The following is a 14,763-nucleotide window of genomic DNA, read 5'->3' as shown; positions in this document are numbered from 1 at the left end:
AGCATCCGGACCAGCCGCCGCCACCGCCGCCGCCACGTTTGCCAGTGCATAAATTAGGTTCCTTTTGTCACATTGGGGGGTTGGCAAATTAGCCTGGTTTGTTTTGCATGAGATGAGATGGAAGGGAGGAAGGGAGGGAGATGTGGGAGGAGTGGGGGTGGGGGGGTGAAGGGGGAGTAGGGTTACTGAAGCTGGGTGACAGCAAAACTTCTTCCCTGACAAATCAATGCATGTCACTTCCATTTTCACACTGAGGCATGTGTGCCTGTAAATATGAATATGTGTACGTCTAGGGACCAGCAGGATGTTTGTGTGTGTGTGGATGTTTACGTGTTATTCATATCTATCTCTCTCTGTGTGTGTGTGTGTGTGTGTGTGTGTGTGTGTGTGTGTGTGTGTGTGTGTGTGTGTGTGTGTGTGTGTGTGTGTGTGTGTGTGTGTGTGTGTGTGTGTGTGTGCATCCAAGCAGATAGTTGCCTTGACTGACTAATGTACTCGGCCCGCACAGTGCTAGGACTCTATTGTTGCTCTGTGTCCTCCCTGCAGTCATTAGATCGCCATTAATCTCTCATCTGCCATTAAAACAACAGCCAGTGAGCCGGGCTGAACAATAGAGCGTCCCTGCCTCCGGCCCCTCGACACACACTAGCAATGTGTTTGAATTAGACTCTCGGGGGTCGCCGATTAGACCCACATAATTCATCCAGACAGCTGAGTTCACAAGGAGGTTATACGTTACTCCTCTATGCGGAGAGACGGCACCGCATATGTTCGCCACCCAAGCACCTTATTTAATTTCATATTCGGCTTAAAATCATTTTGTCTGGAAACAGGAGAAGGCAGGAGAGTGGAACACAACAGGGGGGCTTGGTGTTGGGAGCCATTCTGTGGCCGTTTACCCACCATTTCACACATTGAAAGTATTTTTAGATTAGATTGAAGCATGAGTTTTGACATTTGAGATTTGACACCACAGTCGAGCGGTTATGGCTTTTTAGTGTCTGGGATCCAATTCAGTTCCCGATTCCCTCGTTTCTATTGTTATGGGCCACAGTGATGGCTGTGCTCTGGGCAAACCATACACACGCATTAGCAGGGATTTAACAGTGTCATGAAAGCAACACCACATGGCAAACACCGTGTGTGTGTGTGTGTGTGTGTGTGTGTGTGTGTGCAAGAAAGAGAGTGTCAAAACTCCTATCGGCACTTGTGCTTTCATGTATGACGCAATTCCAATTTTCTGAGGGAGTTTTTCCTCTGTCTCTGTATGCGTTCATCATCACAAGCTGCGGTTTCCGTCTTTAAAAGGTGTATTATTCCTTATGGAAGATGTCGGCTTAAGTGTGTCTCTGAGCACAACACTGTGGCAGGAAGAGGAGCCTTATTAAGTGGAGAGACTGTTGGATGGCAAAAAAAATCTTTAAAATGAGAAGGATTTCCTTGAAGTCTTGCAGATGAGATGAGATGTGCCTTTGCCTTTGTTATTCACAGGAGCAGAGATTTGGTTGAAGGCAAAAAGAGGCAGGGGGCATAATTAGCAAAACGCGGCAAAGCTCGGAAAGTGAAAACATTTTACTGGTGAGCAGGAAAATAAAAGATTTATGTGCTGCTTTCTGCATAAAATTAAGTTTTTCATAATAAAAAAAAAGCCTAAAGTGTGAACCTAATGTTTGTACTCCCCCACCTCACATTTGCCTCTTTTAGCTTTAAGTGATCCGTGTTTACGCTCACTGGAAGCACCTCACCTATTAGCATTATTCATAACGCAAAGCCTCTTCAGTTCACCCTTTGGTGGGGGGCAGAAAAAAACGACTTCAAACTCCACTTACAGCGACGAGCAAGAAGAGGAAGAGTGAAAAATACCTCCAGAACCCCCAAAACATGCTCGGCTAGTTAAGTGAGAGAGATTCCGCGGCATAATTTAGCACCCATTTGACCTGCTTCAATCAAGACTCAGCCCGCATTCAGTCCCAGGCAGCTGGGTCGGCCTAACATATGAGCGAGTGAATGGCTAATCAAATCTGCCACCAATGGGTTATCAGGCGGAGGATGATTAGTGACTTCTCTTGGGTTACAATTTTCAGACTGTATCAAAATTGACTTGTTAAATGAGATCTTTGTGTCTCTAAAAATGGGTCACAGGTTTTCTATAGGACAAACTGAGGCTGTGTGTATTCATTATTTTTGGTTGTTCACATCACATCTGATCTTTAGAAAGAGCAGATGTCTTGGTTTTGCAAATGTTCCGTACATACTTGAAGAATGAAGGCAATTTTAGATCATCTTTCTTTCGTTCTTAAGGGTTGTATATGCAAGGTTCTTGGGCGCGAGGCTGTTATGGCTAATACGTGAGCAAACAATGACATCATCAACATATCCTTGACTCAGATGATGAGTCAAGGATTCACTCTCCTTTCTCCTCTACTTTGCTTTCCTCTGACCCCTGAGCATAAATCACTTTCTTACTTCCTGATTTGATGCTTGACTCTCGTGTTTACTTTGTCTACCTGCTATTTCATGCTCGTCAGGTAGCGCACCGTTCGCGCTGGCTGGCTGGGAACTGTTGCTTGCAGATTTACATCAGGGGTTGGTGAGAACCACCGTGAGGCAGCAGAACCAAAACAGTGAGCGAAAAAGGAATCACCGACTTTCCGTCTCTGCAAGTGACCCTTTCACATCCCAGGGAGCCAGACTAAGATCAGAATTATCGATCAATGCAGGTTTAAGTTACACGCTATTTACTTAGACATCAATAGTCTGTTTACAGGCCTTTATGCTGGTTTAGTTTACACAAGCTCTCTGCTACCTGCTGTGATTTCTCTATTTACTTCCATCATCACTCATGCATTCCCCAGACTTAATGCAATTGAACAAATCTCAACCACAGAAGAAACATCTCACACATTTCAACCTAACGTCAACAATGCTCCAACCCCTCTTCATCCTGAGGGCATTTCCCATATCAACACCAGGCTTACGGTTACACCCTGCACCAAATGTAATCAACCCCCCACCCCTCCGCCCTACTATGCAGATGGTTTTGTGTTATCCTATCCGTAACTGGACGCGCCGCCAAGTACCGAGTGGGCCTAATGACTCCTAAACCCAAGTTGGTTAAGTGGGAATTCAACACCAGCACCCTACCGTAACCTAATCTCCCTGTAGACCACCTGGACCCAGGCGCTTCTTGCTCGGGGGTCCAAAAATGCACTTGGCAGTGAGATTTTTGGGGCAATTAGGCCACAGCAGCGCATTCGCATTTGGAGCGTATGAAGGATGCAACAAGCTCACAGACAACAGATGCAGCCAACAAACCATTATGCACGGTGAAGAGATTTTTTTTTGGCAAAGAAAAGAGAGCAAGAGGTTCTTTTCATAGTGCACGTGACATTTGGTCTCAGACGAGCATTGCGCCCCCGTTGCCAACAATCTTATCCAAACACCCAACTGAGAGGAATTTTATGGTAATGTGAAAGTCATTACAGGTTAGATGTGTCAGAAGTTATGTTTTACCCTGTAAAAGCCGCACATCTCCAGGAATTCAGTGTGTGTTTTGTTGGTGGTGTGTATGGTCTGTGTGTGTTGCTGCAACATATCCATAACAGCTCCAGATGGTTCGTCGTAACATCCGTCTAACCTGACAAAGCACAGCCTGCGGCGAGTGGCCATCAGGTGCATTATTGGGTTATTCTGGCACAAGGTTAGCTTCAAACCAAATAACAGTCACTGGCAGACACAAACACACGCGCACACACACACAAACACACGCTAAGAGTGGAGGAAATTAGTGTTTCTCTTACACGCGCACTCACGCATACTGAGTAACAGGCTTTTCCGTCTCTGGTGTGTAAACCCGGTGGCACGTCGGCGAGCGACGTTACACCAAAGAAGTGCATTTAATGAGACAGACGGCGACGGCGGCGGGAAGACAGACAGGCGCAGCGAAATGGAACAGACTTGAGGCAGTGTTTGGTGACTGATAAGTGATGGGTGGAGGAGAGAGGGCGAGGCGAGGGGAGGGAGGATAAATTAGAGAAGAATGAGGGGTATTAAAAAGACTTCCTGACAGCACACCACTACTTTTCTCGCTCCGGTTCTCCCCAGCCTTCCTCATTCTTTCCTTTCTTACTTTCTTTCTTTCTTTCTTTCTCTCCCTCTCACACCCCCACCCCCACCGACCCTCTCCGCTTCCCCTTTTCCTCCCTTTCTCCCCTTCCTCCTATCATCTTGGCCAGGGTACTTGGCCGGTCAGTGTGTATGGTAATCGCCGCGGGGCTGATAACAACTGATAAGTCCTCTTGTCTGGTGCTAAGAGCTTGAGTGACGTTTTTAAAGCCGCTGTAAAAACGGAAAACGCACTATAAAGCTGATGAATGGTACATGAATGTATGAAGCATGTGTATTTAACGTAACGACCTATCTGTGTGTGTGTATGTGTGTGTGGCATGCCTGTATTCATCCTGTGTGCTGTTGCCTTGTCTAAAAGGGAGACGGGAGGGTGTGTGTGTGTGTTGGGGGTGGGTGGGGGGGCAGTGACACTTTCCCCACAGCGAGAGCTTTCATCCTGGGCTTATCAGAGCCAGCGCAGGGGGAGATCGTTGGCTGGCAGAGCGAAACGGCGACTGTTAACGCCCCCCCCCCCCCCGCCGTCCCCCTCCGTGCCGGTCCTGCCTCACAATGACTTTGTGACCCCACACACACAGGCAAAAACAGGAGCGTATGCACAAAAGACACACACACACGCACAAACAAAGACTGGCAAGCGTTCTGTCACCATGTTCATGTCGCCCTCCCTCTCACCACAGAGAAACACACACACCTGCACAAGCAGATGAGTCTGTAGTCAGAAATGCCTCATCACACCTTTCCTACTATACCACATCCTCCAACAGCACCAGGATGTTGTTTCCCCCGTATCAAGCTGGCGTTAAGCTGACACTGAATAATCACCCATTTCCTGTTTCCATTTTTGGCCTGCGACCAGAAGATGTACTACCCTGTGGTGACGAGGCCATATGCACCTCTAAATCATGTGATATTATCATCCCGCCGTGCTCCAACGAGCAACTATAACCATGATGGAAGACACCAGATGATCTGTGTACAGCAGCGGAGTTCATTTCCATAATTCTATGTTAACATTTTGGAGAGGGGGGGAGGGGAGATCATTACTCCAGATCATCATTCTAAAGGCTGAGAGAGTCACTAAAGTTGCTACTGTTATCCATCAATCAATGAAAATTTACATGACAGTCTTTAACAGTACACAAAGGGAAAGACAAGCACAAACAAATGAAAGTTTCCAAGAGTAAAATAGTACTTAAACCCCTGGAGAGGAAAAATACGGCTTTTACACTATCTGCATATTTCTTCTTCTACTCAGCCCATTGTGGCGTCACTGACAAAACATCCACAGTGAGAAATCTGGGACACTCACAGTGAATAATGTTCAGTAAGGCTTCATTTAGAATGAATACAAAGCACATACTTTCAGATGCCTCAACTTTGTAACAGCAAAAAGTTTCCTGCAGGTGTTTTGTGCTTTCTGTTTTGCGATGATTTAGATTTTAGAGCTGAAAAAATGTGTGAGCTGTACCCAGGCAACACAAAACTGTCAGAGAAGAGAGAGAGGGAGGAAGAGAAAGAGAGACTTGTCAGGTGGAATTAGACTCTCAGGTGAAAAGGTCAGACTCGCTGACCCATGCAGACAGGTGGGGGACTTGTTGGGTGGAAAAATGTGAGGAGAAATGGGAAAGGTCACTTCGTCAAATACTTTGTGTAAAGCTCAAAATCCCTGAGAGAAAGAGAAAGGCTGGCTTCACGGCTCTCCAGGAAGTGGACGGCTGATGAATCGAGTGATAGCGTCGCTTTATCTCCCTTTGGTCTCCTCCTCTCACGATTAATGGACCAAACAAATCATTCAGAGGAGCGCCGGGAGAGGAAGCTTACGCTCGCCGCTGTTGAACATTTCCCCCAAAAATGTTCACATCTCCACATCGACCTGAGGACTTAAAGCGAATCTTCTCCTGTTGCAGTAAAGCCTCAACATCTCGAGCTAATGAGGTGAAGAGTGCAGACTCTGGTCCGGGTCTGAGGCGGCCATATGGAGGTGACGGCTGTGTGCGTCTGACTGCAGCTTCCCCCCTCTCGGCGTGGCACTTAGTGGACACCGTAGGTGGCGTCGGGGTGGTGGGGGTTTCTGTCTAGCTCCCCTCTCATGCTGTCTAACAGGCTGGACATGTGGCACAGCATCTGTCTCTGGAGGACAGAGCCACACCGGGAGAGCCGGGTCGCCATAAAACACACACACACACACACACACACACACGCGTATTTCCATGAATATATCTTAGCTGCAGGTGAAAATCTCAGTTGAATTCTAGGTGGATGGAAAGCAAACAAGTTTGGACTTGTGAGTGTGAGCAGACATGAGGGCAGGGTTACACATATGTCTGTAGCTGTTGTATGATACAATAGCGCTGAATACGAGTCCTATGAGACCATGTAGGCTGGAGGCTGCTGGACAATTTAACACAGCCACAAGCAAAAATACACAGAATGGCAACTGCCTCAGCAAAAAAAAGGTTGTAGACACACACACACACACACACACTCTCACATACAATCAGGAAGGAAAAAGTTGAACGTTAACGGTCTGTGGAGAGTCATAAATCTGTCTGTGGCCGCCGGGCAGCCGAGTGGTCCAGTCAGAGAGCGGGCAGCTGTGTGAACAAAGATGGTCAGTGCGGAGGCACCGAGGCGAGCCTGCAGGGCCGGGACCCGAGCTGGACTCTGATCCAAACCCCCGCTGACCGCAATATGGGGGGGAGGAAATGTCATTGTCGTACCTGGGAAATCGTTTCACTGATGATGCCTGCTAACGTTAAAGGGAAAAGTCCACCTTAAAAAAAACTAGAGAGCTGGGCAGCGTCTGTCTGAGGAGCAGCAGTCGCGTCCCAGTGAAATCACACAGGGCGCTCTGCTCTCACGGTGATGGGAATTTGTAATCCCTGACTTTGGGAAAGCGCCATATCATAACTCCAGCCTGTGTGTGGTGAAACATCAGTAACTAGGTCTCCATCCAAGCTATTTTTACATCACACACACTTTCACCACAAACAACACCGTGGCACTGGACAAGGTTTAGATTCTTCAATGAAAAGGCTCACAACCGGGGCCAGACCATTACCTCGTTTTCCACCAACATCAACCCGGAACCCTCAGCTGCAGAACACAGGGTCATCGGGGAAGATAAAGGGACAAAATCTGCTACACACACAAAAGACTGAATGGAAACGTCAAACATGCCAACCAAAGCCTCACATCCTTTCATCGCTACAAAGTCAATTTGTCACTTAAACGCCACAGAAAGTGGATGGAAACTTGCCGTTTGATGCTGTATAACAGGTTAATGCTCCTCTTGTTAAAAACAAGCATTTTCACTTCATTTAATGTTTTGTGAAGGAGGTATAGTAAAATCCTATGTGACCAAAACAATAAATAGCAACACAATGAACGTCTTTTCTCACAAAAGCTTCACCCATCAGCTGGGATTTCCCACCAGTCAGGACTCACAAGCGGCAAAACGAAGGCGTGACAGACACACAGCGGAGCACAAAGAGACCAAATGATGCACCTGCACCGCCTCCGCTACCATATCAGCATCCTCAGGCTCGGCACAGGGAATAATGACCGGGCGAAAGTGGAACGGAACAAACACATATTTAGAATCTGCCGCGTTGTGTGTGTGTGTGTGTGTAGGAAAGGACGCAGATTGTAGTGAGCAAGAGAGGGAGAGAAGGAGAGAGAGAGAGAGAGAGAGTAATGAAGGTTAGAGAAGGAGAAAGTGTGAAAATGGAAACAAAAGAAATGAGTGTGACAGAGGGATTCTTGAGGAGTCTCTCTGGATTTGCAGAATCCCCTCAGCAGAAAGTTTGGGGACAAAGTCACACTGACACACTTACTGCCAAAACCAATTCCTCCCTTTCTTCTCTTTCTCTCCGCGGGTGTTTGCTGACTGTCACTTACACAGCACAGAGCATTTAACTGTGAGCGGGCACGCTGACACACACACAAACACACATACACACACACACACACACACACAGTATTCTTGGATCCCTGCCACAGTGTCAGGACACCAGCGGTGTGATGAGGAAATCGGAAGCAACCCTTCGTGTTATGTCTTTGTTGTCTAAGCCAATTTCCCAGCCTGCTTTTCTTCTATCCACACTCATTAACACGCAGCCCTTTTACAGCCACTGTGCAACACGGCCAAATCAATTTCTGAAAAAAATCACTTTTGTACACGTTGTAGGCCAGGTGATCAAATTGAGACGTTATAAAACAAATATACAGTAAATAGAATAGACTTTAGACTAAACAGGCGCACATTAAACCGTGTAATCAATGTATAGTCTCAGATTATCCATGACGGTTGAAGATTATATACCGTTGAATGTGATTCCACCACTAGAAGGTGCTACTGAGACATGTTGGGTTAATGAATGGATTTCTATCACAATGTAATGAGAATTTCACATACTGTAGCTTGAGATTGTCGTATTTGTGGTCGTTTCCAAAGCGCGCGGGCGATATTCATCACCCCACTGAACACAATCGTATATTAACCCTTAAGAGAGCACAAAGCTGCGACCTCCCAGGGTTTCTGTTAATTGGCACGTCTAATTCTCTTGATCTCCACCCCGCACAGACTTCTCTCATCTCATTAAAACGTGACGGAATAGAGTCTGAGTGATATTTATAGTTGTGTTCCGCACATTTGACTTACACTCTCTCATCCCAGGTTAGGGTTTTGCTTAAGGGCACTTTGGCAGGAGGTGCATTAGGGTGATTATCTCCCTGCCGTCACTGTTTGACTCACTCACTGAGCGGTAAGAACATCGTCATCGTCAAACCACTGACACAAGCCTTCCGGTTATTCTAACCCACATATCGTTAAAGCCATAAAGACGTCGGATTACAGCTTTACGGATACAACTGGGAATACCGAAACATTTCCACAGGCTCTCCAGCTCTCGGAACACTTTGGAGGACGCCATCATTTCATGTCTACCATTGCAAAACACAAACACAAACTTATGAAGGCTTATTCTCGCTGCGCCGTCTCCGGTTTCACTGCCGCCTGAAACCTTGTAAGTTACTAAATGATGAATGAACGCTGGTCTGGTACTGTACGCAAACACACACACACATAGAGCACGTGTGTCCCATATTCTGCTTTACACACTGTCACCATAATGCCAAAAAAAACTCCACCTAAGCCTTAAAAAACACTTTCACCAGTTTTGAGGAAATACAAGAAATGGCACGTTGGGTGTTTTCTGACGTGACAACACTAATAACACTTTCTAATGGCCTCGTGCCTCCATGGGGCCCCACGCAATATCACAAGTTACACATTCACCGCCTTTTACCTCCCGTCAATGATAATGCTGATTGTTTGCGGAGGCGATATGAGAGGATATTGCTGGTGTCAGTCACAAGGCCGGGAACAAAGAAGAAGAAGAATCCAAAAAGGTCATTAAACTCATACAGCCCACACACACACACACACACACACACACACACACACACACACAGCAACGATTTCAACAACTGGCAGAGAGAAAAAAACAAGTGAACACATTTGAAGGCTGGAAGAAATGTGATGAATTCCCCCGAAGGAGGAGAAAGAAGAAGATGAAGAAGAGGAGCTGAACTTGTTGTCACATCTTCTGCTAGAGGGGAGAAATAACTGGCTATGCTCGCTTTGATGGAGAGAAAACACACACGCGCGCGCACACACACAGACACTGGCTCTCTGAACTAACTCATCTCCAATCATTCCTCTCCCTTTTCCTTACTTCCCCACTCGCTCTACCTCCCTCTCTTTCACCTTGTTATCCTGATCTTAAAGACATTTAAAGTGAAATCCTTCCCGCCGTCATCCATCATCAGCATCTTCACTATGTCATCACACTCATCACCCAAAAGCCGAACACAACACCACTCCCCCACAGCCTCAAAGCTCTCCCTCCTCTTCCTCCTCTAATCCCCTTCCCCCTTACCTGTGCGATCTCATACAGCAGTTTGTAGTGTTCCTCCCGTTTCTGCAAAGTGCACAAATTGCAGCCCATTCTAGTTGTCAGGGAAACGGCGGCGAGTGCCTGCCGGAGTGCGTGTGTTGTCTGCCGCGCACAGGCGCCGTGTGCGTGCGCTCCCCCAGGGCGAAGCGCGCTCGGGCTCCTCTTCCTCGCCTCCCCCCTCGCCCCTCTCTCATCCGTGTATCCTCAGCGAGCCGCACCGTTGCTCCGCGCGCAGGAGAAACACACACACTTCACTGCTTGAGTGGAGGATGGGATGTAGTTCCTTCAGTGTGTGTGTGTGTGTGTGTGTGTGTGTTTGGGTGTGAGTGTGGAGTGTATCAGTGGTAAGATGAGTAAAAGCACCTGGCTTCTCTTTCCCTCTGCTGTGTGTCTAATTCTCACTTGCATGCCTACATACACTCTGTCTCTCTCTCTCGCTCCCTCTCTCTCCCTCTCCCACCTCCTCTGTCACTATGAGCACACACTCGTAGGCTCACACACTTTTGGCTCATGGAGACACACCTCCTCCTGTGGCGGGCTGCCTACACATGCCTGCTCCTACTCCCGCTCATGAATACACAGCATCCTCATTGGCTGTTTAAGGGAAGGGGCTGGGAAACAGAGGAGGGGGCCTGAGGTCTCTTAGATGGAACCGACATCACAACATCTGCCTGCGTGTGTGTGTATGCATGTGTGTGTAAATAAACTAATAACACTCATTTACAGGGTCTACACTCAGCAATGAGGAGGAGGATCGTTGTGTTTGCGACTCTGGATCATTTGGGATGAAATTGTACCTAATTTGGAGATGATGAAGATTTCCACTCAAAATCGAGGCGCAATACTGGTCAAGATGCTTTCAGGGACCAGGTGGACCAAAATATCCTGATCCATATCACTCTGTAAAAGTAGTGAGGGTAATTTTGAAATGGCATTTCCACCATTAGGGCTGAAATGAGGCTGAGATCAAACACTAAGATACTTCTATGTGATCCCATAAATGAAATGGAGTAAAAGGTGCAATACTTCTATCTGGAATATAGTGGGGTAGAAGTATGGACATGTTACTTGTCAGCTGTAGATATGCATGTACAGTATGTCGAGTCAAAGTCAAAGCCCTGTATTCTAGTATAAGATACATAAAGAAACCAAGGAGTGTAAATACCTCACACACAGTTAATCAAGTTACTGAGAGGCCATTTGTCAGTGCGCTCGTTTGACAACTGGATTTGGCGTGTGGGATCAATCTCATTTGGATTCAATCAGATAGCCTCCTGCACCGAGTCGGGCGCTGGGTCGAGTGGTGTTTAATGGTCACCGATAGATTTACAGTTAGAGTGCGATAGTCACCAAACAGATGCTCTTTTCTCTGAGCCTGGCAGTTAGACGAGGATGCTGGACCTGGAGCGCACACACACACAAACACACACACACACACAGGAAGAGACACAGACCGGTATTGATCGGCTTCAAATTAGCTCGCGGCCCAACTGGCCCCTCATAGCAGGAGGTGGGGCGGTGGGGGGGTGGATGAGCAAAAGAGAGGAAGATGGAGAGGAGAGAGGAGGGATGGAGCGAAGCGTGTCGCTTTGTAGCTGACGTACATCAAATCCAATATCTATCAGTATCAAAGCTGTATTGTTGTGCACGTTGCACCCTCTCTCCCCCCCACAGCCCGAGTGCGTGGTGATGAATGGTCGCCGCTGCTCGGGTCGCGAGCGGAGAGCACACATGCGTCATCCTCCTTATCAGCGCTCACGCAGGTACAAGGACCATATAGCGGTCCAGTCAAGGGCGTCCAAGCAGATCCAGATACAGCCCCCCTGATAACACTTAACCCCTTTCTCTCCGACCCTCCCCGATGAGGTCACCGCCGCCTCCGCTGACCTCCGGAAGGTGACATCACCATCCCCCCTAATGAACTTTAGGGTGCTTCTCCTCGCTCAGGCTTTCGCTGCTGATGTTTGCAGTCTGAGGATTAGCAATGTGACCGGACTGTCGCTGTGATGATCCGTAGATTCAACATTTGCTAACAGACACAGACACAAACACACACTACACCCGTATCCAGATAATCTCTGAACACACACAATCCTGTTCCTTCTCTCCATCTTTCTCATATTTTCTCTGAACCCATTTCTACAGAAGATGACATCATCATTGACGCTGATGATCCACTTCTATCCATCCACTGTCCTTCATTTCCACCATTTCCCTTCATCTCATCATGCTTTCCAGTTCGCTGAAACATCTTGTTCATGTTCTCATATAAACCCGGAGAGGCTCAAGATGTGGGATTTGAACGTGGCTGTGGAGAATATTGCTCAGCGGCAATACAGCAGCAGATTGTCACGCTGTAGGAAAACAGTTGACTGCGGGGCGAGGAAGTCTGCTGCAAACAGGCTGCAATATATTTAATGATAAAGTCGCAACAGTCTGATGTGGCAGCCAGTCAGAGGTTAACCCAAACTAGCCTTGCTGCAGGGGGAAGTGTTGCACTTCAAAGGGACTGGAAACGCCACATTAGCATAATGTCCTATATGGCTGAGATTGAAAGGAAATGGGTCATTTCATACACCTCGTCTGAAAATAGAATAAGCTCTGAACCATTCCGCCGCTGAATCCAACATTGGAGTGGGAACTTTTAATAGAAACTTTCCGAAACGCAGAAGTTTTCAGGGTTTTTGCGAGGGAGAGGAGGGGGAGTAATTAGTGGAGACATTCAGAGGCTAGGGTATCCTTGGCGACAGACGAAAGTGAAGCGCCATGGGTAAAACAGTGATGATCAAGCGCTCTGATTCTGACGCTCAAGTCGACCCATTTGTTGCAAAACGTCACGTGAGAAATGAGCAGAAACCTGCTTGTGTGGAAAGATTCCACCCAATACACAAACCGATTACTTTAACGTGACTTTTACTTCAGATTGTGATGCAAAAAAACACCAGCCGGTGTTCGACTCCCACCGACAGCTGTGCGTCTCAAAGCCAATGGCGTGGGAAGAGCCCGAGGGCCACCAGCTCGCGGCCCTCAGCAGCCATATCCCATACATTATTGAACAGCGCCAGCCATTCATCTAGGTAAAAACACGATTAGAGCGCTATTTACGGCGGGGAGGTAAAGGCCGAGGGAAACGCTGATACGTGATGTTAATTGAAAAGCGCCGTCCTTTTCGGGGGGGGGGGGGGGGGGGGGGGGGGAGTTTTTTTTTTTTGTTGTTGTCGGTGTAATTACATTGTAACTATTCATTATTGCCTAATTGCTTTGCGGGAGGCCGGCGTTCAGATCCAATCCTCATAATGACCGTCTCTCCCCGCCACTCATTGTCTCCTGATCCCGATTGTTTGATGGAAAAACTACTGACTCTGTGAAAAGAGTCAGAGCCGTTTCAGTCGTTTAATTAACAAATTATGAACAGAGTTATGAGAGACGGGGAAAAAAAACAGCAGGCCGGGCTACAAATGAACGGCGAGGACAAAACAACTAAACTGGGATCCATTCAGAAGCAACACAGAGGGACCTTTTGTTGAGGAATTGCAGAATGCCAGCTGGGCAAAAATCATCCATTATTGAAGTGTGATAGAAACACAGTATGGTTTAGTATCCAATCTTAGTTATGAGGCCCCTTTGAGCAGCCAGGAGAGGCGAGACGGACACACAACAAACAGACGCCGTGTGCGATAATGAAGCCATTCAGAGCCGGGGAATAGACTAACCGAGACAAAACGTTAAAACAGTCACTTCGCCGTCAAATCAGTGTCTAACGCTTCAGAGAGCAGGGGACATTTCCAAACGGCAAATGGCGTCGTTTTACTAACTCTACTATGACCACAAACCCAGAGGGGACGGGAGCCACCCTCGTGTTAGACTCACTGCTCCCATATACATGGAAGCGCGGAGCGGAGTAGTGACCGAGAGGGGGAATATGAGACCGCAGCAGCTTCTCTACTCAATAAGCCTGCAGCCAAACTGGCGTCTGACCAGCTGACCTCTCGCCATGCTTGTCATGCGGGGGTCAAGTAGCCCATAAGGGTGGAGATGCCCTGAAGCACATGGACGGAGCAGCAGCATCTCTGGTTAGCCAACAATACAACTGATAAGCCTCCACATGATGAGTTGTGCCTTTGGGGAAGCGCTTTCCTTCTTCTTCGCCTCTAAATATGATCAAGTAGTCGCAGACGCGTTTCTGTCTCTCATTTTGTTTACCTCTATCTCAGGCTCTCACTTGTGCACTTGGGTCGCTTCCCTTCTAAACAATGGCAACAAACGCATTGATATGGCACAGTGAAGACGGCGTCGACGGAGCCTTCAGGTCGTCTCTTTGTCTCCATTTAGCGCTCGCATCTTTTCACTGAGTTGTTTTGGCCGTTCACACAAATAGCAGCTTGGTTGCCATTGACTCCTGCGTGGACACAGGATAGCTGTTATCCCACACAGGCATCTGATATCAGAACGGCAGCTCGTCTGCCACACGGCCAAGTCTCAGGTTGCACCATCACAAATATGTGTGTGTGTGTGTGTGTGTGTGTGTGTGTGTGTGTGTGTGTGTGTGTGTGTGTGTGTGTGTTTGTACAATACAGAGGTAGAGATGTGACACTACGTGTGCCTTGGGGTGGAACCATACGCAGACCCACACACACACACATACACATTTACGCAGGAGTGCTGGCCGAGCTCT

General features: G+C 47.6%; 1 protein-coding gene across 2 annotated transcripts in view; it reads right to left on the bottom strand.

The window, feature by feature from the left end:
• The window catches only part of pdzrn4 (PDZ domain containing ring finger 4), a 47,867-nt gene that overhangs the window by 20,066 nt on the left and 13,038 nt on the right, over nt 1–14,763 (bottom strand). The window lies entirely within an intron of this gene.

The sequence above is a fragment of the Genypterus blacodes genome, unplaced genomic scaffold (assembly GCF_046128005.1).
Source record: "Genypterus blacodes isolate CSIRO-AG114 ecotype Tasmania unplaced genomic scaffold, CSIRO-AGI_Gbla_v1 ptg000007l_1, whole genome shotgun sequence".
In the NCBI taxonomy this organism is placed as follows: Eukaryota; Metazoa; Chordata; class Actinopteri; order Ophidiiformes; family Ophidiidae; genus Genypterus; species Genypterus blacodes.
The sequence above is the reverse complement of the archived record's forward strand: the minus strand, read 5'-3'. Positions and strand labels throughout refer to the sequence as shown.